Source organism: Castor canadensis, chromosome 6 (genome assembly GCF_047511655.1).
Source record: "Castor canadensis chromosome 6, mCasCan1.hap1v2, whole genome shotgun sequence".
NCBI lineage: Eukaryota > Metazoa > Chordata > Mammalia > Rodentia > Castoridae > Castor > Castor canadensis.
Genome location: NC_133391.1, coordinates 174,238,878 through 174,263,741, shown reverse-complemented (window position 1 = coordinate 174,263,741; position 24,864 = coordinate 174,238,878). Strand labels below are relative to the sequence as shown.

The 24,864-nt window shown below is 42.1% G+C and overlaps 1 pseudogene; it reads left to right on the top strand.

Moving 5' to 3' along the window:
• The window catches only part of LOC109679459 (uncharacterized), a 46,641-nt pseudogene extending 23,293 nt beyond the window's left edge, over positions 1-23,348 (top strand).
• Positions 23,349-24,864: the final 1,516 nt, after the last annotated feature.

Here is a 24,864-nt window from a genome sequence, read left to right as displayed (position 1 = left end):
TATTTGGCACCGTGGAGTGTCATTCTCTGTAGTGGTTATTAATGCTGTATTGCCAAATCTAGAAATGATGAAGGTGAGTACAGAGGGTACACAGCTGTATTCAATAACCTTAAGACTACACTTATCAGAAAATAAGCTCTTTGTAGCAGCTGCCCAGGTTGGGTTTAGGAAAAGTTGATTTGTGAGATGAAAAGTGGAAGGTCATGCCTTCTCCCTTTTCCCTTGTGTTCCTTGAAGATTAGGGTGACTTGCATGAAGTCCCTAGTAACTCACTAAGTTGATGGCTATTACAGATCTAGAGAAAGTTGTACAGATAAATATCCATAAATACATATGGAGAGACAGGTGTAAATCTAGGTGAGTTAGATCTAGAGTATGAAGATATAGATGTAAACATAGATATATAAGTTTGGGTGGACATTTAAAACTGATTAGATATAGACATAAATTTATACATAAATTAAATATTAATGTTGATGCTAAGATAGATTTAGATACACAGAAAGAGATTCTAGAAGCCAAAACTGATGTAAATGTAGGTATATGTTAGCCACAGAACTAGATGTATATGTACATGTAGGTATAGATGAATGTGTGGCTCAACAAGTTCATAAAATTGTAGACTGACAATGTCAGCATCAATGCCAACACAGATGCAGACTACAGACATAAACTTCAGTTAGCCCTAAATGAATATGTAGATGTCAGTGTCAGTGTTCATATGGTATAGATGCTGACATATAGATTTTGATGAGACATAAGCAGATCAGCTTCAAATCTACATCAATACGTGTATAAACATAGAAATAGGATATAGAAATAGCGATGGAGTTGTCAGTTGTTGCTGTAGATATGGACGTAGTGGTACACGTAGATTAGATGTAGAAACCAAAATAAACAAATATAAAGATGCGTCAAGAGGTGTACATGTCAGTATTGCTGAGATTTCCTAAGCACAGAGAGAGATAAGGCATGGACGTGAGTGCAGACACAGAGTGAGGTCAAGTTGTAGGTGTCTGTGTTGATACCAGTGTCAGTGTTGACTTCCTCACGTAGATGTAGACACTGGCCAGGACCTAGACACAGGTTGCATACCCAGCCCTGTTGAACAGGTGTGGATTAGATGTGGCTGCTGCTGCTGTTGTTCGCATTGGTGTGGATGATGATGTGGACTCTATCCACTTGCAGACTTATTGTGGGTGCAGACATAGATATAGATAGTGTTAGCTACATCAGAATAGGTATTAGCAGAGATATTGATTAGATATAGAGATAAATATAATCATGGATATCAGTGTGGATGTTGTCAATGTCAATGCAGATAGCTAGATAGGTTAACTGATGGATGGACAGATGATAATGCAGGGCTGGTGTCAGTAGTAATGCTAATATATTGATGTAGATAGAAGGACACAGTCATAGATTATATATACATATTGATGTAGTTACTGATATCTGTATAGGTAAAAGTGTGGGCATATACATAGGTAGAGGAAAGTGCCAGGAGAAAGCACTGGTGTGTTCATGGTCAGTAAATAAATGCATACATCCCACAGGAGGATCCTAGTCGGAATACTGTGATATTTACCTTCCTTCTCATAAGGTCTCACCTCATTTACCTAAATCCCTCTTCCACCACAACAGGTGCTGTATATGTGTAGGCAGCCAGGAGTTATTCCTCTTTGGTCTGTTCCATTCTCAACAACGAAGGTGTGAAGGTGTGAGGACAGCATAGCCCTTTCTCCAGAATATTGCATGAAGCTGTCTTCTTGTTTAGATCATGAACACTACAGGTGTTAGCACCCAGCACCAATAAGTGTTCCTTAAATGCATTGTGAGCATACGCCTCACTCTCACTCACCTTTGACCATTTCTCTAACACTTCATGCATAGTAAGACTGAAAAGTACAAAAACTGCCCTCCAACCTCCAGCTCACCACGACAGAGTCTCTGCTCCTGCATGAATCAAAATTTGCAGGCCATCTGCAACTGAATAAAATTCAAGGGTCTTGCTTTTTCTTATCTATTAGCTTCCTTTCTTGGAGACACATGTGTGTTACAGACCCAAGTTCCAACTACTTCTTCCAGTCTTAAAGAGAGGGATGCACAGAGGCAGAAACTTAAATTAATATTAACAGAAAGATCAAACTAGAAGAAGCAAAGGAGGAGAAGAGCCCTCCGCAGATGGTGCTGTTAGAAAGAGGGAGAAGATAGATATCTAAGATCCAAGGCCCCACCACGCTGATTCAGTTTACTCACTTACGCTATTTGTGTTGAAAATGCATAACACAAGAACTCACAACAGGTGCACACAGTACTGAATGCTGTGTGTCCTCTAAAACAGAGGTTTGGCGTTATTCTATGAATATCTTGAAAGCAGGTGACACAGACATGTGGAACGAGCAATTGTGGGGAAGAGTTGCCTGGATATTGACACATGAACATGCCAACCCCAACATCAATATTTGCAAATTACATAAAATTATCAACCCAGCAACACTGTTGGTGATCACACCAATCTCAAATGCCTGTGTCTCATAACAGGACAAATTTCATAGGAGACACTCAGAAATGTCTGCAAACTAAATTAAATGTCAAAGGAAACTGGGGAGATATAATTCCATATTCAACACGACGCCTTTTAAGTGTCCTGTGTTTGACATTAGTAACAGAGCTGAGCTCTGTGGCTTGCAAATTCTTTAACTTTCCTGCACACATTTAATTCCCTTGACACATGTGCCGCTCTGGCTATAGGGAGGATGTCAGCTGCTGCTACCTTTAAACTTTTTCACTATGCTTGCATTTTTATTCAAAAAGCAAACACTAGGGCAAAATTCAGGTTACTCACTTGCTTATTTTGTTACATCCTTCTTATTGCTAGCCTGTTTTTGTTGTTATTTTCATTCATTCTTCATTATGCTGATATTAACCAGATTCTAAACAGTCTTTTAAACATCTCCACACACTTTGATGTGGGTTAATGAATTGTGAGGATAGCAAGGAAGTTGTCACTTACCGACTTTAAAGAGGATGAGTCAGAAGCTATAAAGCATCGATTGCTTTATCCAACATGGTATAGATGAGAACAGAAAATCTAAAGACACTAATATGCCAAGCTGTAGAATACCTACTAGAGCACCTTGCCTTCCTTTTCTTCTTCCTCCTCTTTACTTTTGTCTCCTCCTTATTAATATGAGAATTGTTAACAAATTACCACTGAAAGCAGAGCCTACCAAAATCTCACAGCATAAATAATTCTCGTATTTGACTCATCAAGAAAGCATTTATTAAATAATTTGGGGTGATTTTAAAGCAGTCCAAATGCATATAAATAGAAGAAATGTTTACTAAAAAGACTGTAAATAAACACTAACCATGAAAACAATTACAATTTTGATCAAATATTAACGGCCTTCATAGATTTTAGCTAAGTAAATTTGTGCACACAGGTAAATATTTTTCACCCTCATGTTAAAGATGGAGGAGTAGTGAAAGTGTAAAACTGAGTGAAACAGCTTTTCCTTGGAAACCAATGTCTGCCTGCACATTTTACCTCTAAGCTAGTGTCCCATGTCCTGATTTAAGGGACCTTGAATTCCATGGGTGAAGGAGATAGGACTGTTGAATTATGCACTTTCCTTTGCATGTAAAACTAATATTCTGTTTTGAACAATGTTTTCACTACTTTCAAGAAAAAAAAAAGAGCATAAAATATATGTATGAATAAAATGTCGTGCCTGGATGCAGCTTTCATTGAGCAGCTTGGGTTTAGAATCTAAAACAGGTCTTTGCCTTTTAACTACAATATCACAAACAGTCATATGAGAAACGCACACAAGCATCAGGTGCCAATGGCTCTTGAACTTGGGGCTACATGTCTTCTCCAGACTTCTTTGCCCTGGCTGTCGATCCTGCAAAGCTCACACAGCATCTGGCTCTTCTTGCCACTCCCACCTCCCTACCTCTGGTTAGTGATAACTCTCTGCTAACCTCCTCCTTCTGCCTCTTCCTGACGCCTCATGTGCGGAGTGGATATTCTGGAGATGTTGCTTCGTTTGGGGCTAAAGTTTGGTTACAGCATGATTTTCCAGATGTTCAAGTATTTTAAAAAGTAGATAATTATGCAAAGGACCCAGTAGAGAAATAAGTCACAGGCAAAGGTTTTAGCACCGTAGATGTAATTCAGCTTCTCTCTTTCTCATATGTTAGACATATTACACATGTAGATACACACGTACCCATGCACACACACCATAACTCAGTTCCTTTCCTGACCTGTGATCACATTTGACAGCTGACTGATGTACATACCTGTTTTTTGGCTCTTTCCAACTCATAACAGAAAATTGGCTTTTCTGATAGTAATGGGGTTTGAACACAGGGCTTTGTGCTTGCTAGGCAAGTGCTCTCTCAGGACAGTCCTTTTTTGCTTTAGTTATTTTTCAGGAATGGTCTTTCATTTTTGCCTGGGACCAACTTCAGACTGCAATCCTTCTATAGGTGGCCTCTTGCTAGTTGAATCACAGGCACTCAGCTCCATACTCAGCTTATTGATTGAGATGGGGTCTTGCTAACTTGAGCCTGGCCTTGCCTCCAATTATGATCCTCCTTATCTCTGCCTTTCAAGTAGCTGGGGTTACAGGAACAAGCCACCACACCCAGTCAGAAGATTTTGTACTTGGGATTTTATTCATTCCTAATATACAGCAGTAGATTTACATTCAATAGTGTTCTTTCTTCTGTCATAGCATTAGCTCAATAAGAAGACCATTGATACCTTTCTCTCTTCAATTTTGTTGAGTTTTCATCAATTTGATTAGAAAATCATGTTACCAATCATATGAGTGGTGAATTTGGAACTTCTGGTCAAATATCACATCACATTAATAGAATGTGTTCAAAATCCTTATAAAAAGGGCAATAATTTTGCCTAACATTATTAAGTAAATATGTGAACTCTGTTGAGAACATGGGAGATATCACTTTTGTAGTTAAATAAATATCCGCTTGTATGAAGCAAATGTTAACACACCATTTCAAATTAAATAGTGATATGGTCTGAATATTTGTGCTCTGCCAAGGAAATGTGGAAACCTACTCCCAGTGCAACAGGTTGAAAAGGTTGGGGGCTGGAAGGTGACTGGCTTATGAGACGGAGCCCTTGTAAATGGGATGAATACCCTTACAAAAGACACCCTAGGGAGACTATCCTTATTCTCTCTTCTACCATGTGAGGGCACAGCAAGGAGGCACCATCTTTGAAAGAGAAAGACACCCCAAAGATATTGCCTCTGTGTGCACTGGGGTCTTGGATTCCCAACACCCAGAATGGTACTAAATTTCTGTTGTTTATAAACTACCCAGTTTAAGGTATTTCGTTACAGCAGTATGAATGTTCTAAGACAAACATTTTCTCATCAAATCAGAAGGAATTCATTCTCTCCAATTACAAAGAATGTGACTAACCTATCCTAATTAGCATATTGAGTTATAAATAGTAGAATTTTAACCTTTTTAACCAGCTGAACTGAAAACGTTGAGGCTTTTGACAATACTGTGAGAAGGACGATCCCTTCTTAATTTGTTTTCTCATTTTGTGTAACAGATAGACAAAGGTGACAATATTCAGCTTAACTTTCCCCATTTGACTTGCTCAAATCCTGAAACAGCAAAGTCACAAGCACAGGTTCTGAAGCATTTTTAGTAATAATGCTAATATTGTTTATAGATCATAATTATGACAAACTCTTAAAGATTATGAAATATCTGCATTTTGAAAACATTTCATAACAATTAGAAAATTCCCAAATACTATGATGTATTTTCTTAGTGAAAGATTTTTTAAGTTATCTTGAAAATTTTTAGATTAATCAGAATGTTTATTTATATACCAATAACCCTTGAAGCACACAGATACAGGCTTTTTTTAAATGAAGGCTTTGCTTAGACTAACTTTGTCTAATCAATGAAACGGTGAGTCCTCAGTATGACATCCCTCACATTGTGGGTCACACTGTCTCTTCCTTATCTGTCACATTGGGAAAGTCCAAAGTTGAAACCAGTGTAGAAATTAGGAAATGCATCTTTCTGTCTATCATACAAGAATGTTATTTTCACAATATTTTGTCATATATTATACCTCTAGCTTCAATAAAATAGTGAACTGAAAGGATACAATTTTCATCCAGAAAACATACATGAAGTCAAGCAAGAGTAGGCGTGGCCCTGTCCTGGCAGAGCATTGCTAGGGAGATCAGGGCTGTGTCTGTCCTCGGCACCCACATTTCCCCCTCCCTGTGCAGTCCCCATCCTTTACTGGGGACTGACACACCTTCGTCATGAGCAGGTGCCCAGTTTTCTCCCATCATAAGCTTTACATTTGGAACTTGCTTGTTCCCTGTCTGTTTTCTCCCCCTGCTTTTTCCTTTATGAGAACAAGGGCTCCTGTTTACCTCCAGGGTCCAGAATAGTGCTGGGCACAAAAACCGCTAAGTGGACGAGTGCTGTTTTTGTGTGAATGAATCATCAACCTTTGGATCTTAATGTTCAGATGATAATAATAAGTGACAACAGCATATCAAAATCTAAAATTCCATGTGTGAACTCATGTCACAGCCCCTTTGGTTGTCACTATTCATATACCTAGAACAGCAATGGTGAAGAAGAACAGAATGGTGAAGGTTTTAGGTCACCATCTTGGTTTGTCAACTTTTTCTTCTATTTTTACTCAGTCATTGAATACATGTCTAAATAGTACAAACGACTTGTCATAAGAGGAGAAGCCTTAAGGCATGTTGTTTTATCAGATGAATTTATTTTCACTATTCAAAAATGAACTTAAGGAATATAGTATGATGATTGTCTGAACATTAAATATACATGCCTGTGCACACATGTACACACACAAACTCACTGATTAAAAGCATTTCGGTGACTCAAAGGCTGTTTTATTTTCATTTGGGGACTGTTGTGACATTTTCTTACATACTTTCTGAGGGAACTGCAGATGTTCATTATGAAAATAATTATTTTTCAACTTTTATATTAGCCACTGCAAACACAACCATGCTAGACTCTAAAAACCATTTCTAATTCTTTTTCCAGTGTTGTATATGTTGAATCATATTTGCAAGCCCTGAAGTCACGTAGCAAAAGACAAAGGGGGCATTCCCCAGGCTTGGGGCACAGATCAACCAGAAACTGTTTTCTTTCTCCCTCTCTTTGCAGGAGAGAGCTGTCTGCATGCATATCTGCCTGCAGGACATCCAACATGGAGAACTATGTCAAGATTGTGCAGAGATTGTGCCCAACAAGAAAAGTGCCTAGAAGCGAAATGGCTTCTGAGTGTGACTTTAAGTAAGCACACGGTGGCTGTGTTAAGTTCCAAGAAATACTTGTGTTGGTTTCTCTTAACACCAAAAGGGCTCAAGCCACTTCAGTATGACTGTATTTCTGAACAAGGTGTGCTTGTTCTACCAAAGATACACCAATAATTCAAGGTAATCAGCAGAGGACATTACAGGGGAACATCTGAACCAACAAGCTGTACAAACAGAATAGCAATCAGAAGATTTAATGCATTTCTGATGTACATTTAAGGCATTGACACTGGGCCACAGATGTACATGTGTTGTGTTTTATATAGCTGAGATATGGCCTGTGAGAACCTATTATAGCATATCATCACCCTCAGTGGAGGGGCAAGGGAAGGAAAAATTCCATCACACATTACTCCTGTGATGTATTAGAGAAACAAATTGTACTTGGAATTGAAAAGTCACAGGCTTATTCTATCTTAATAAATTCCTGCCAAAGGGCTAAGTGTACGACCAGAAATACTTCCCAAATGTTGTTACTGTATTATCATCTTTGACATCTCAAGGGCTGTTCCAAGCATCATCAGATATCAGTTCAGGCTCCTCACAATAAATTCCTTTTTCCTGGTTTCTTTTTTTTTCCAACTACTCCTTGATCTCATGTAGTCATTTTTAGTCGCCTGTGCTTGAGAAATAAGATGCTTTGGGGCTGAAAGAAAAAGGTAGATTTAAATAAGATGTTTGTCACTGGGCCATTCCCATTGGTTAATTCAGCTAATTAATTTCACAACTGAAGCTGGTAATCCTCAACTGAATATACTCATCAAAATTGTTGGACAGTTTTCATGCTCAATTGGAAGAGGTTAAACAGAGAAATGTAGAAGAAGGGAGTGTGATCTCTTGGAGGAAGATTCTCTGATCTAATTACCTTTAGGACAGGAGTGCCTACTGTCCTCTAGGGCACTCAAGAAACAGTCATCAAGTAATGGAATGAATGGTTATGTTATTAACACAGTGTTGATGCATTCAAGTATCCTAATGATATCAATCTAGTTCATATTAAAATAGTCTAAATAAAGCAAGGTGCATGATACCAATTTTGACAAGATAAAGACATGGCTCAAACTGTTGCTTTTATCTTGTCACCCTCCTGAGATTCTACCGCTTAAGAATAGGTATTTTAAATCTTATTACCTCTCCATACTATGTATTGAGTCTAGCTTTATTCTAAAATGGAACAGTTGACAACAGCCTACAGAGGAAAGGGATTTCGAATCCATGGCTTTCCAACTTGCCTCCATTGTTTAAAAAATTAGTTAAAATGCAGAGGCCCCAAACAATAAGCATTAGCATCTTTCAGAGTCTGTGTTCCTGGGCAGGGGGCACAGCATTCCTGGGTCACTTCAGAGAATCACAGGAAGCTGAGGTCTTCTGTCATTAGGCAGCAGTCAACTCAGGGACCTCTTGAGACCAGTTCATCCATTCCAGAACCCTCCCCAGTTGGTCCAAGTGTCCTCAAGGCATGACAACTGGTGATCCAAGATGGCACTCCAAGACACGGGGGATCCAAGCCACACTCTTAAAGCATTCTGACCCTGGCAGTCAGTGATGTCCCGTCACTTCTGTCACATTCAGTCCTGAGAAGCCAAACCATAAGACCATCAATCACAGTGAGGAATGGTGTTGACACAGAAGCACTGATCCAAGAGGTGGGATTGTGAGAGCCATCCGAGAGGACATCGACCCCAAAAGGGACAGCAAAAAAAAAAAGTCCCAGTCAACAAATTATGTGGCAAGACGATTGGTAGAGCACTTTAGAATGCAGTGACGAAGATCCTTTGGAGGGATGTCCTACACCCCAGTCACCACCACTTCGTCCTAGAGAAGTTCCTGTTCCTTCCATGAGTCTTGGGGAGAGGAAAGGAGCAAAGTCTGCTGTTGAGCACTGGCGTGCCCCCGGTGCATGTGAGTTCCCTCCATGACAGTCCCTGCTGTGTCCTGCCAGCATCCTCACCTGCTAACACTGTCCCCAGGTGTCTATGTCCCCAGGAGCACATAGACAGCAGACACACTTGTCTTCCCCGAGATGTAAGCTGAGCTCAAAGCCACAGCTGGCTTGCTAGAAAACCTATCATTTCTCCTCTGCTCTGACCTAACAGCACTGTCCTAGCTGGGCCTGGGCCTTAGGGGACAATTCCTAAGCATCCTCTTCTTGTTGACACTCTGTGATCTTATGCAAGGCAGGTAGTTTTTCTCAGGCTCAGTTTATTAAACTGCAAAGCTGTGGATTTTCAGTCTATGATTTATTTGTTTCAGGTTTCCTCAACTTTGAACCCATGACCAATGAAGGCCTCCCATTTCCCACTGGCCAAAGGTAGGGCTGTAGGGCTGCAGAGACCAAAGGAGAAGCAAATCTCACCCTAATGGATTCTAAGGAGCAGAGTTGCAAGGAGGCTGGATAACTTGAGCTCAGCGCAAAAGGGTGTATATACAGAACAAAATATAGGAGAATATTTCTGGGCACGGTGGTGCACTCCTACAATCCCAGATACTAGAAAGACATAGGATCGTGAATTTGAGGCCAGCCTGGGCTACACAGTGAGACCCTATTTCAAAAACAAAATAAAAGCAAAAGGGCTGTTGGTGTGATTCAGTGGTGATAGTGGTGATAGAGCCTTGACTAGCATGTTCAAGGCCCTGGGTTTAGTCCCCAGTACTGAGAGAGAGAAGAGAGAGACAAAGAGACACAGAGAGAGAAGACAGACAGAGACCAAGAGACAGACAGGAGGAGAATAATGTATAAAATCCTTTGCAATACGTGATTAACAACTCCTGATTTATAACATAAATTATGACGCACCAGTTATTTTTAGGTATGACATGGATCAGTTGTGTGAAGGATACTTACGTGTGCGTCCCTAAGAGATCCCTGTGTGGAAAAGGCATGCAATACGCAATTCTTAAGAGATTTATTTCAGGATGCCACCGAAGGCAAATAACAGCTTTGCTTCAGAGCTAAGGGTTCGAGGGCAGCTGTGGCAGTCTCCGACCGGCATCCTCCCCAAATCCCAGCATACGGTGATGAAGGAAGCCCAAGACACATCTCAGGCACATGGGTGTCAGATACAGCATGCTGAGGCTCCTCTCCCAAACTGGTTCTTGTCACACCTGTCACTTGGAGTAGTTTCTACCGAGACCGAGAATGACCTCTTTCTTTGCACCTTACTGAGAAGGTGGACTTGACTTGAGGCTCCTCTACAGCAAAGCTTTGGAGAGGCACTAATGATGTCAGCTGTTTAAGTTCTTCCTTCTAGAGAGTGTGCTGAACAATGCCAGGGAAGCCTGGCATTGGCTGCTATGATCATGGAAAATGGTGAAGTTGTATTATTTCCTTTCTTTCTTTTTATTTTCTGGACGCTGCTGGGATTTGAACTCAGGACCTTGCCATTGCTTAACAAGGGGTCTATCATGTGAGCCATGCCCCAGCTCTATTTTTCTTAGTTATATTTCAGATAAAGTCTCACAGTTTTACCCAGGCCAGCCTCAGACCATAATACCTGGACCTAGTGCTTCCCACGTAGCTAGGACCACAGATGTATGCTACTGCACCAGGCTTCTTTATTTAGAAGGGGGTTTCACTAACTTTTTATCTGGGTGAGCCTGGAACTGGAATCCTTCTGATCTAAGCCTCCTGAATAGTTGGGATTATGGACACCCAGTTGTCTTTCTTTTCCTTAAATATGTGGCGAAGTTACTCTCTCAAAGCTACTCAGAGGGAGGTGTTCTCAGATGTAAAGAATTACTAATAATCGGTGGCATTACTGTAGCATTCATATAAACCATAACCTTCTTTCAGCTCTGTGCAAGAGACAGTGCCACAAACCATCAGCCTGCTCCGATGCTATAAAGATGACATAGAAGTAATTAGTTATTAATTGAAACCACTCTCAGCTAAAGTTGATCTCCCAGGAAATGTGAAGTTTACAACAGACCTGAGGCTTTTTTCCTCCTCTCTTTCAAATAATTTTCACTTAGTATTCCTGGAGGAGTGAGTTTTTTCAATGGCTTTGATGAGAAAAGAATGTGCTTCCAAATCAGAGACTATAAAATATTACACAACCGATCATGTTAGTTTATCATTGCAGAGTAATCATGAGAGGGGAGAAGAGAGACCTAAGGGGAGTTAGCTGGTATTTTCCACTTGGAAATATCATATTGAAAAAGTCATGTTGAGAAGTGAGGAATGTTTTCCAACCTAAGCTCAGACCAATTTATTGGTAAATTCACAGAGAAATAAAATTCTGTATTTAATAACTGCAACCATTAATATGCTTAGTGTTAGGAAAAATGCCGCTCACAAAGAAAGCTCACGAGAAAAGTCTCACATCCATAGAGCAAAGTTTAATGGCAGGCCCAAACTGCCAGGCTGGCTGTGGAAAAGATGGCACAGCAGCAAATCTGGGCCAGGTGTGGCTTTTATAGAAGGGGGAGGTTAAGGAAGTTAGTGCATGTGCGGCAGTCTCTGGTAGGTGTGGGGCTGTCTTAGAGCATGGGAATTTCTGTTAAGGGCGGGGCTGTCCTGGGAAGTTTCTCAAGTGAGGTCTGAGGATAAAATGGACACCAATTTACAAATGGCGACATTATTGTTCTATCATTCACCCACTTTTTCTTTAATAATGATGAGGGTAAGGGCTGAGGGTCAGGAATTGGGGTGAAGCATCAGTCTCTTTAGCTGCTTCCTGCTGGCAGGGGGTGTTGTATGGGGCAGGATCCTCAGGCTCCTGTGTCCTGGTGGGGGCCCTCAGAGCAGTCCTCTGGACGGTTTTGGAGAGGTTGATATCCCTGGAGGTACAACTGGTTAAACTTGATTAGCAATAGCAGACATGTGGTATGATACAAGAGAGGAAGCTTAAGAATAGGAGAGCAAGAAACATAGGCATTAGGATGGGCATTGGCCAGGAGAACCACTGTGAAATGTTGTTTCCTAGACAATCAAGGGTCCTCCAATTTCCTTCTCCATTTTTCTAACTGTTCCTTGAGAGATGTCGCCACTGGGGGATCCCATTGAGCTTGACAGCCGTGGGTATCGTGAGAATGACCAGATGAGGGCTGGTCTACCAAAGTCTCAATGGAGGGCATAGAAGGTCCTTTAGGAGATCAAGATGCCCTGGTTTAATAGAAATTGTTATAGGGTGGGGCAGGATCTGGTCTGCATGCTCTCTGAGAAGTTCCCTGAGAAGATTAAGATAAGGGAGTAGTCAGCCAGAGGAGCAGAGTCTGTTGGAGGCAAGTTTTCTAAGAGAAATAGGTGGCCATACATTATTTAAGACCTAAATAAGAGTATTAGGAGGAGCATAAAAAGATGTCTGCTAAAGAACTGCATACCTAGGATCTAAATTCTGCAAGATCCTGTAGCTCCTAAGAAAGCTCTAAGCTGCCTTATGGTATGGGGGAGAGGGAAACGGAAGATTGGATTGATGCATTTATGACTCAGGGAGTCATAAATAAAGGGCATAAAGGGTGCCCTATAAGGCCGCACCTAGGTAGGTGACCTGTGGAAGGCAGGGGCTGTCAGGATTTAGGTTAAATGTAACACCTTTGGATAATTTTGTGTAATTATATACAAAATTATTTTGTATATAATTTTGTAAATGTTTGTACCATATTTAGATAAAGTATAAACACAACATTGTCACAAGGTGGTCATGTAAGACACATAAGTGAATATGTAAATGAACTCTGATTTTGTAGTACTTAAAGCTTGACAAGATGAGCAGAAAACACAAATAATTTCTTCAACAAAATCTTTCCCTGTAATGGTTTTTTGTAGATGTTACTCAGAGCAGAACAATATTAAGATAATCATTATTTTATAGACATAGAGAATTTGATTTTAGTTTGACATGACCCTAAAAATCTTTTAGGCAACTCTTAGATTATAGTCAACTTTAACTTTATCACACACCAAAGCTTTTTATTATACTTTTAAAACTTACTCAGACCTTTATATAACACACTAAACCCTTTGATGGCTTGTCTTTATCTCTCTTATTTGAAACAATCTTTAGGACAAACCCTTTTTTATAAAATCCTTTCTCATCCAAAAACAATCCTTTTTCCTTTAATTTCTCAAAAACTACATTTACTACCTATCTATATCTTTTTTAGTTGTTTACTTTGTAACTTGTATTTTAAAATTAACTTTTGTGAGAGTTTTGAAATTTTTATGTGGGCTGGAGCAACTAATTAGTAGCCCTTGTTTTTTATGGAATTTATGATAAGCATAAGGTCTTATCATTTCTCAGAGGGGCTTGAGGGGATATTGTTTTGGAGGTGGAAACTGTGAGGGATTTTTGAGTTTTATTTGAATAGGGATGATAGTCCTAGCTCGTTCTACACTCATCTCATCAGCCCACACTGTGGAATCTATTTGTTCCTGAAGGAGGGGGCAGCAGAAATTGCTGCCTGGGGGGAGAAGAATTTGAGTTTTTAGTTGAGATAGTAAATCTTGTCCCAGAAGGGACACTGGAGTTTTAGATACTATGAGGAAAGAGTGACAGAAGAGGCGGTCTCCCCAAGAGCAGGCCAGAGGCTGGGAAAACTAGCGCTCTAGGGGCTGGCCAGCTTTGTCCCAAATGATAACTTTTGCCATTGGACCGGGGACCCAGAGAGAAAGGTAAAACAGAGAAATGAGCTCCACTGTCTAGGAGGAAAATGACCTTTGGCTTCTCTACAATTACGACTATCCCAAGGCTCCAAGAAGTGGAGTGTGGACAGGAGGCTGGGACCCATCAATCCATAGGAGGTGGCACCTCGCCTTCCATCTGGAGACGGGGCTCTTAGACCTCCAGTGGTTACCTTTGCAGAGAGGGCAGGGTCCCGATTGGGGGCAGGGCTGTCTCCCAAGCTGTCCCCCCTTAAGCATTCTCTGCAGAAGTGCCCCTCCTGTCCACCATGGTAGCAAACTTGAGATATAGGCCCCAGTTGGGTGGGGGCAGCAATGAGGTCATGTCTCTTACCTTTCTCTCTGTTAGTAATGTCCCAGTTATAATATATAGATATGGCTAGTTGTATTAGTTGATCCAGTGACTTTTCTCCTTAAGCCACAGAGTTTTCTACAAATATCAGGGGCTGACTGTTAGAAATTTATCATTGAGGAGAACCTCTCTCACCTGTGACTCTGGGTCCACTGTGGTATGCTTTCTGATAGCATCCTTAAGATGCTGCAGAAAGGTAAGGGGATTTTCTTTTAGGGTTTTGCTGTAAAGTAAAGTTGTTATTTTACACTGATACCTGACACTCTGGAGAGCAGGTCTCTGAGCCATTCTGGGCCTCAGTTTCCTCACTTGAAGAATGAGGGATCTGGTGTAGGTTAAATGACTTTCTTCCACTATGAGATGGCTGAAGTGACATTAATGCCACTTATCCTCCTCACCTTTTTTTTTTTCTTTTGATTTAGTAATGTTGGGGAATTGAACCCAGGGCTCTGTACATGCTGGGCAAACATTTTTTCATTGAGCTACTTTCTCGGCCCCAAATATCTTTTTTTTTTTTGGATGTACTGGATTTGAACTCAGGCCTTTATGCCTGAAAAGTGGCACTCTACTGCTTGAGCCATATCATCAGCCCCTTTTAGTGTGGATCTGTCAAGGGTACTGCCTGTGCCCCTGTAGGTAGACACATTTATTCCCTCATTTCCAGGTGCCATGGGTATTGGGGCTGATTGTAAATGGTAATCATTTCCAACTTGACTGGCCTGGGTCAGAACCCATTGCTTTTCTAATGAGACAAGAGTCTGGTCTATCAGAAGCATAATATCCTTTCTTGTCAATTGAAAGGTTTGGATCACAGAGATAAAGGCTTGAATGTATTGGTCTGGGCATCAGTACAGCTGTTTAGATGTTTTTTAATTTTCCTTAGATCTGATAGCTGGAAGGGGACATAGATTTTCCCTCTTTCTACTATTATCTGTTGAAGGGGAAAGTACCCTTTAGGAGGTTTTGAGTATTGGGGTGGCTCAGAAGGTAGAAATTTGTATGGGGACCTCAGTTTACTTTTTTTCCTTTTATAGAAAAGGTCTAATTGGAGTATGGTATTGTAATTTAAGGAACCTTGTGAAGGCCACTTCTCTTGGTCACCCAAGGCATATTGAGGCCAGGCCTCAGTACAAAGCTTTCAACATCTACCAGCCAGAAGACTGGAAGGTGCAGATTCCATCTAGAAAGAACAAAATGCTAGGATCCTGTCTTTTAGCTAACAGCAGGCGGCCTCTTTAATAAAGGCTACTTTTTTAACAAAGGAATAAATCATCTGTAAAGTTAGAGAAGGGCATTCACAGGGCATCCCGGGCCAATAACAGTACCATATGGGACAACTAGTGTTAATATTTGGAGGGAAAAATTTGTGTTGAGGCCAAAGGTATAGAAAATTTTAAATGAGAAGCTTAGAGACCACAGTAATGTGGTATTTCTGGGACAATAACCTTGAGTTAACAATTGGTTTACAAAGGCTGAGTCTGATGCCAGGTGTGAGGTGGGGCTAGGAGCAGGACTTGTGCAAGGCCCCAATGCCCTCCACACACACTTGGGACAAGTGAGCCTGTCTGCCTAGGCCTGATCCTGCAGCCTGTCACCCCTCCCCCCTTCCTGTGTACTCTGCGTGCATTTATTCTAGGAGAAGTGGCAGTGGGCCACAGTCATCACCACATGTGGCTGGTGGCCCAGGATGTGCTGGGTCCTCTCTATGGATTTTCTTAGCTATGGCAGGCATTTTTGCTGTGTCCAGAAGCTGGCATCCTGTGCACGAGTGTGCCTGTTTGCTTTTCCTCCTCCCCTTGTGGGGGCGGAGTTAAAGCGTGGCAGCCACAGCTTTTTGTAAGCACTTTTGGCTAGCAGCTAACTTAAAGTTATTTTAGACTGAGAGGCCTGGCAAACTAGTTGGAATAACTTAAGTCATAAGGTACCATGTTACAAGTTTTTTATGGGAGGCAGGGTCCCAGTAAGCCCAGGAAGGGGAAGGCAGACAGAGACAAAGGACATGTGGTGAGACCATGGAGGAAACAGAAAAGATGTCCTGACATCTTAGGTAAGGGAGGGGAAGGCAGAGCCTGGAGGCATGACACATGCCTGAGGGGTTTAGCCATCACCTGTGTCTCTTGGTTGCTCCCATTGACTGGCACTGGAACATTTTCAGCAACATGAAACCTCCACTCTCCAGTCACTGTCTCAGGAAAAAAGGGACATCAGACAGGAGGAGGGGAAGGAGAAGCAGTCATCAGATGCCATAATCAAATAGGACTCCCCCCACGTAGCATGAGGCATACCTGAATAAAACCCGGGCTTGGTTTCAGCCCATAGGGAGGGAGCATGAGCTCCCCAGAGCCGGAATTGCCATGAGGCCAGAGTTGGCAAGGAGTGGCTGGTTTAACACCATGACGGGAAAGTCCCTCAGGAAGATAGGAAGAGACAGGCATGGTAAGCAGCACAAGAAGTCTTCTTACATAGGGAAGGAGGAGGTTTGGGAGATGAATTGGTTGATTTAGAAGCTGGTTTAGAGACTAATAGAATCTGCACAGGGGAACAGAAAGTATAGAGGGAGGGTTTGATGCAGAGATAGGGAAAGGATTGGACCTAGGAAAGTTCCTTCCATTTACCAGCACGTTCACAGAAATTGTATAAATCCCTTAAAATATTGGGATTGAAAGTGCCATTAAGTGGCCATTTGGAGGCATTGTCTAATGGGTATTGGGGCCAGGCCTGATTACAGAGAAAAATGAGCATTCGTTGCTTAAGATCAGGTGTTAGACAGCAGGGCCCAAGGTTGACCAGGAGACATCCCAGTGGGGAGTCTGAAGGAATTTGGGATGGTCCAACTCCCATGGTGAAGGCCTGACCTGAGGAGAGATATGGCGGGCATCCCCAAGATATCAGGTCCTCAGGAGAGAAAGAGAGAGAGAGATGTGGAGCACCCAGAGGGACCGTTTTCACCATGGGGAGCCCAAAGTTCCTAGTGGGGAACCCAGTTCCTAGGGATGAGAGAGATTGAGCTGAGACCTAGCACTAGGGTTTTGAGGGAATGACAGAAAGAGATCACAGCTCTGCGTGCGAGGAGGACTCACTGAGGGTGAGAGGACCTTGAGGGAAGATTGGCCGGTGGTGGATGGCCGTTGGAGGCACGCTGGGGTGGAGGAACTTCCCCGTGAGCTAGTGAGGGAGTGGTGTTTTTTAGGATCAGGGGTCCCAGTAAAGCAGCTCAGATCCCAGAGGAAGGGAATAGGAGTTGAGAGAGAGAGAGAGAGAGAGAGAGAGAGAGAGAGAGAGAGAGAGAGAAGGGGATGGGGTTCGGGAGGCTGGGAGAGCAAGTTCAGTGCCAGGAGCGCAACCCAATCCAAGTCACGGCACCAACTGTTAGGAAAAACGCTGCTCACAAAGAAAGCGCGTGAGAAAAGTCTCATGTCCATAGAGCAAAGTTTAATGGCAGGCCTAAACTGCCAGGCTGGCCGGGGAAAAGATGTTGCAGCAGCAAACATGGGCCAGACGTGGCTTTTATAGAAGGGGAAGATTAAGGAAGTTAGTGCATGTGCGGTGGTCTCTGGTAGGTGTGGGGCTGTCTTAGAGCATGGGAATTTCTGTTAAGGGCGGGGCTGTCCTTGGAAGTTTCTCAAGTGAGGTCTGAGGATAAAATGGCCACTGATTTATAAATGGTGACATTATTGTTTTGTCATTTAGGTTATCATCATGTACTGTTACAGCCCAACCCATGAGTTCGTTCATTTGACTCTCAGTGGTATCACTGACTGACTCCATGCACTGTTTAGAAAGGGACACACTGCCTAGCGTTTCAGCATCAGAAAGTGGTATACCAGCCAGGATACACTCAGTGTTTCAGTAACAAACAAGCCCAATGCAGAACAAGGAATTACTATGTGGAACTTCTGGTCTCTTCCAAGTCATGACTAGGGGACTCAGGCTATCAACAAGTGCAAGCTTCACAGGATGGAGTCTTTTGTTTCCAGCTGGAGGACTGTAGGTAGAAGATAGGACATTGAAGTTGAATTGACCAAAGAATGACCCATTCCACTCAAGGTCCATATAACATGGCCCCACATTGATCCTGAGAAACACAGCAATGGAATTTGGAATTTGATGCTAATTATGGTAATACCAGTGATTACTTCTGGAAGATTAATGTTGGCTGATTGCCTCTGCTTCCTCCTTCTGTCATGGGGCATTGGTGTCTGGATTCTTCAGCTGAAACAGAATGCACACAGTCCTGTGAGAGAGGCCCATGGACCAAGGAGTTCATGCTTCCTGGCTACAGTACTGGCAGGAGCTCTAGGGCACGGAAAGGACTAATTAAAGAGCTCTTCACTGGACTCAGAGAAGAGCTGTTGAGGGCAGAGGTTGCAGTTTCTCGCCACAAGGAATATGACCAACAGCCAGTGGTGCCACACTGCTGGTCTTTGCACACCAGCCATAATGTGGAAATATTCTGAGTGGGGCTTACACTCGTGATGGCAAGGGTTTTCCACACATAAGTGGATGAAGTCATCGAAGGGCTCCTAACAGGAAGTAAACTCCTGGGAAAGCTGTTAGCAGTTTAGCATTTGCAATTCATGTGACAATGTACTTGCCTTAAGGGACATCATCCACACAGTCCTGTTGGTTTAAATTGTAACTCAAACAGCTAACAGGTTGAGCATTCAGATCTCAGCTGGGTTTCTCCTGAATTTATTAACTTGCGAATGGAAATACACTTACAATGGTTTACTATCTTCCAGTAACCATTTCTGAACTTCTCCATTCCCCAGGCTCATAATCTCTGAGAGCCTCTGACTTCTGTCTCTTTGGCATGCAGAATCATGTACTTTTAGAATGAGCCTCTGCAAGAAGCTTGGTGGTTCTGTATTTTTCTTTCCAAAGTTTACCGTGATCTGGGGTCCTGACTCACTTAGCATGACCAGAATTGTACATGGGCTGTAGGAGTTTGGGGAATTACACAACCAGCAGAAAATAAATGAGATGGGGCAGAAACTGATAATAGGGAGAAATGCTGGTTTTCCTGGTGTCTGGTTAGTTGCCTGTCCATTTTCACTTACCTTCCAACAATTGGCTTACCCTCATCACTAATGTCAAGGCCTTCACTAAAACTCAGAAATTATTTGCCACTGGGTCCTGACTGCCTTGTCTTTATTAATCTTTGTGGCTATTTTCTAAGAGTAAAGAAAGAGGCAATAACTGATGAATGGATGTGTATGCGATTTTTAACAGGATAGCTGTAATAGGGTGTCTCCTAGCTCACCCTACCCACTTACGCTTCTTCTCTAGCCTCATCCCTAAAAATGGATGTCAATGTGAAGGGATATTCCAGATAAACACCTGGACATTCCAGTCCATGAAAAAAATCTCTCCCATAAAAAAAAAGAATGAAAGATAATATAAAAGGAATGACTCCTATCTTACTAAAAGTGACAACATTAACACATACACATTCCAGGGAAAAGGTCCTTCCCTTGCTACAGGAGACACTCAGGAGAAAATATTTTACCGTCAGTGACTGGTCACAGGGCACTTGAGTCTACAAGTTGTCAACATAATAGCAGGAGTAGTGGTTGAAAAGGAAATTGGTCGTTAAGTGCTATGATAAGGTCCTTAACACCAGTCTCAAAACTAGCAGCCTTTCTGCCCACAAACGTAGAAGGTGAAAATCACATGACAGCAGTGCGGCCCTGCAAAGCCCATCGTGCTCCTTGATCTGTGTACGTTACTGTGGGTCAAAGCAGTTAATCACCAGATGGCCTCAGGGTAGCCACACAGAAGCTTATTTATGGGCAAATCAAGAAACTGAAATCCTGAACCGTGCCTGATGAGCTGCGCTAATATGCTACTTGTGGCCAATTTCTGAGCCGCTGAACCCACAGGTGTTAGCCCTCCCCCGTAAATCAAGCCGCCTGCCTCTTTTTGCACTTGTGGTCCTACCATGCATATAGATAGCCTGCTTAAGTGACAGGCAGGAAATAATAGATGGTGTACTAAATCAGCTCAGTGCTTAGTCACCTGGCTCCTCTGAAACCAGTGCTACAGCGGTTACGCCGTTCCCACTGCCCGGCTCCATTTAGATGTTATTGTAACCCAAGTCCTGTGTGCCACTGCACGCAACCTTTCCAAGGTGCAAAGTGTACATTTCCCCCCCTTTATGTGTTTTAGTTGTCGAGCACACCCCTTGCATAAGACAGCACCATTAAAATTTCCAAACAGCCAGCAGTGCAATGGAGCAGAACAGAATCCCAATGACTTAGCTGGTGGAAGGAAACTCTCAGGGAGAATTTAGCAAGTATATCCCCCCCATTGAACTTTAATTTATTTTTTAAATTAAAGATGTTAATTAAATGGATCACAAACCAAGCAATCTAAACACTAAATATTATGGGCAGGAAATACTTGGTTTGCATATAATTTGATTCTCCAGAGTAGTTCTTTGTTTTAAATCAAGGGATAGGTGAGTAAGTATAAAAACCAGCAGCGATGAGAAAATGTCTTTCACCTGTATTTACAATGTCTGTCTGTCTTTGGGACTGTTGAAGATGTAGGACTTGGAAGAGTTTTTTTCCAAGCGCTGGCTAAAAAATTATTAGAAGGAAATACTAGTCAGTGGGTACTGAATGAAATCTTACAAATTGCCATCATGCATGAAAAATTGTAATGTAAATAAGCAGTATTATTAGTACCAGGACAGTTTTAGACAATGCCAGTGGCAGAGGCATTGTCAAGACCCCCTCAATTCTACCAATGATCAGAGGATAGCTTTTGATAGCTGCTTGACATTTTCAGTTATTTTCAGGTACTTTGTGTGCCTCACCCATGGAACAGATTATAGGATAGGAATATATATGATATAGATGTATTTGTTTATCTGTTGTTTTTGGCACTAACTGAACCCAAATATCCAACTCTCATAAAAGGGTTTTGATTATAGAAACAGATTTATTTTAGAGAAGTCACTTCAAAATGAAATAGAGTAATAGGAACCAGGCATGATTCCGGGTGATACAGCTGAGAAATAGATGAACTATTTGAAATACTAGATTATCCCCAGACACTGAAAACCCAGCAATGAAGAAGCCTGGCAAGCCCTGGGAATGCTCCAGCTCACTGTATTGAGGCAGTGTGCGTGGAACAGGTAAAGTTCCTGGAATCCCTTGAGATGCAGCTGGGCACCCAGCGTGAGGATGGTGGCTACAGCTTTGCAGAACAGGGCACCAAAAAGGAGAGGGATGTATAGACACAGTACTGTGGAGACAGGTCCCATCAGAGTATTCTGTTTAGGACTGGTCAGAACTTTAAGGGAGAAAACTTCCAGAAGCTATGACAGAACATCCAGAGGGGACTAAATGGGACAGTGCTTGCCCAAGGCTACATGGTGCCCTTTGTACCAAACAGACTAGAAAGACCTGTGATCCACCAGTGTTGACTGGAATTCTCAGGAGTGTGTCACCTAGGTAGAGGGACAGAACCAGCCATAGACTGCTCACTGCTTCTATCCCACCTATGAGGGCAAGACTAGAGGGGACCAAATTGATGTCACATAACTGAACTGTGACCCAAGAAAGGTGATCACGATTATTCATAGAAACAGAAATATCCAGCAAAGTCCACACTGTCCAGGAGCAAATCAAAAACAGGCAAGAAAAAAGAAGCTACGATGTAGATAAAAATCACTCAGTCAAAAGAAACCAGATATTACACAGATGCCAGAAATAAAAAATGAGGAATTTTAAACTTTAAAGGTAGATTCTACATCTCAGCAAGACTGACAGATATAAAGACCCAAATCGAACTTCAAGAGACGAACATCACCAATGAGGTTAAAGAAGTCAGCAGAAGGGGTTTATTTCAGCTCAAACGTGAGAGAGGAAAATATCCATGCACTCGATGACATTGTAAGTGGAACTAAATAAAAAGACAGGGAAAATGAGTATTAAAAATTAACATGCCATCTGTGGGTACCTTGAAACCCATCTCTGTGCCTGTCCTTGACCCTGTGAGCACGGGAAGGCATGGCAGAAAAACATGGACGACATAAAGGTTGAAATTTTTTTATTTTGATAGATGTTATAACAGATCCAAGAAACTCAACATCGCAAGCATAGTAAGTACAACAAATAAACAAAAACCCTAGCTCTAAGGTGCACTATCATCAAAATACTCAACTCTACCAGGAACAAGGAAGTTTAGAAGCTGACGAAGAAAAAAGACACATTGTACACAGGGGCAGGAAGACATGGGTGACCTCAACGTCCTCACTGAAAACAGTTTGCCCTCTGTAAAGTATTGAGAGGAAAACATGCTGTCAACATAGAAAACACCAACAAATATATCTGAAGAGCACCATGAGGTGTGTGCCATCTCCCAGCCCGGCCAGTGCCAGGGCCACCTCAGCTCCGCAGCCACAGGTGGACCATGCGGACCATGCGGAGGACACAGGGTGGGAAGGCTGAGGGAGACGGGGCTGCTGGTGGACGAGGAGCTGGACACAGGGCGGGAGTGGAAGCTGCAGGAGACTGTGGACCAGAGCGAGGGGACAATGAAGGTGAGAGGGAGCCGAGCCATGAAGGATGAGGAGAAAATGGAGATGCAGGAGATGCAGCTGAAGGATGCCAAGCACATTACCTGGGGATGCTCGGATGCTGGTCATCCTGGAGGGACAGCTGGACCGAGCTGAAGGGTGTGCGAGGTGTCTGAGCTAAAATGGGGAGGCCTACAGGAGGAACAAAAAAATGTCCCCAGCAACTGACATCGCTGGAGGCTGCCTGTGAGAAGTACTCTGACAAGGAGCATGGATATGAAGAAGAGATTAAATTCGGTCCCACAAACTAAAGGAGGCTGAGACAAGGGCTGAATTTGTTGCGAGAACAGTCTCCAAGCTGGAAAAGACAATGGTCCACCTGGAAGAAAAACTGTCACAGGCTAAGGAAGAGAACATGGGTTACACCTGGCTCTGGACCAGACACTAAACCAATTGAACCTTGTGTAGCTAAAGCCAGAAGTTGGGTTCTGAGAAACCAGAGCACCCAGACTTTCTCTCTTTTCTTGTAAGAAGTCTCTCTTGTAACTGCGTCTTCCTCACTTTGTTGGAAATGTCCAGCAAGTTAGGAATTCATGACCAAATATTTTGTATCAGACCAGCTTTGAGCATGTTAAATTTACTTCCTTTTTTTTTTTTTTTTTCTTTTTAGTGTTACCAGCTTTTCCAGCTCTCTTCCTAAGATAGGCAGGGTTTATCACACTGGGCATCTTCTTTTAAGATCTATAGCAGTTAGTTCCTGGGAAAAATAACCCCATATTGTAAGAACAGACTCCAATCACCTAGTCACCAGTTGACTTTTTACTAAAGTCACCCTTTCTGGTCACGACTGGTGAAATTATGGGAGCCTAGGGACTGTCACAACAAAATGGGAGACAGTTTACATCCAAAGGGAGAAAAAGGCTATTGTGGAAAGTCAACAATAGTCAACTAACTCTCAGACAACCTAGTCACCCTGGCCTTGTCCTCACTTCACAACCCACAACAAATGTCCTTTGAGTAGTCAGTACCAGAATGCTTAGCAAACAGTCAGTAATTACCCAGGTGCCTTCTGGATAGATCCTTGATGTTAAGCTCTTCTACCTGGATCTCTGTCAAGTTGTTCTCTGAGAACCAATGTTTCCTTCCAGATCTAAGGCCTCTGCTCAGCAGGTGTGTGGTAGACTTCAGGACCACTTCACAAACACCACTAGTCACCTAAAACCTGAGCAAGAGAGGGGGTTTTGTTTTGTTTTGTTTTGGGTAAGAGGTGTCCTTCTGGCAACAAAGCAGAGATCAGAAAAGGAGTTGGCCTAATTTCATCTTCATAGTTCAGTTGAATGTTTACTTACCTAGGATTTAAATTCCTCTTGTGGTACCAAGCTGATTAAAAACAAACAAACAAAAAAGACCAAGAAACTCTTGATTAAACTGGACATGGAATATTTTGTACTCCAGGGCCTCACACTTTGGCTTCCTTGTATTTTTCTTTCTCTGTTGACATCGCAGAGCTGAGCAGAACACTACCCAGGAGACGAACCAGCAAACTGCAACTGAATAACCCCACATTTCTCTTTAGATTCCTGCACCTGCGTCATATGTAATGCTATCACTTTTTCTGCAGTTTGGTCAAATTAATTTTTAAATAAGCTAAAAAAAGGCACAGATGAAATAAATACTTTCTATAAAAGCTTTAAGAATTGATCACAAGTAGATTTGCACTGAAAACAATGTGAAAGGAAGCGACTCAGAGAGAAGGAAATGATACCAGGAAAACTGATTATGTACAATGAAATGAAGAGCCCTAGAGCAGTTCCTAAATCTCACTTAAATCTTTCCAATCTCTTCAGCTGATCACATAAAATAAGAACATCCTGTGTTTATGATATAATGTAAACCTCAAACATATGCCCCATGTATGAGAGGTGAGGAAATAAAATTTTATGATTGTATGCTTCTTGTACTGTTCATGGCATGGTGTGACATC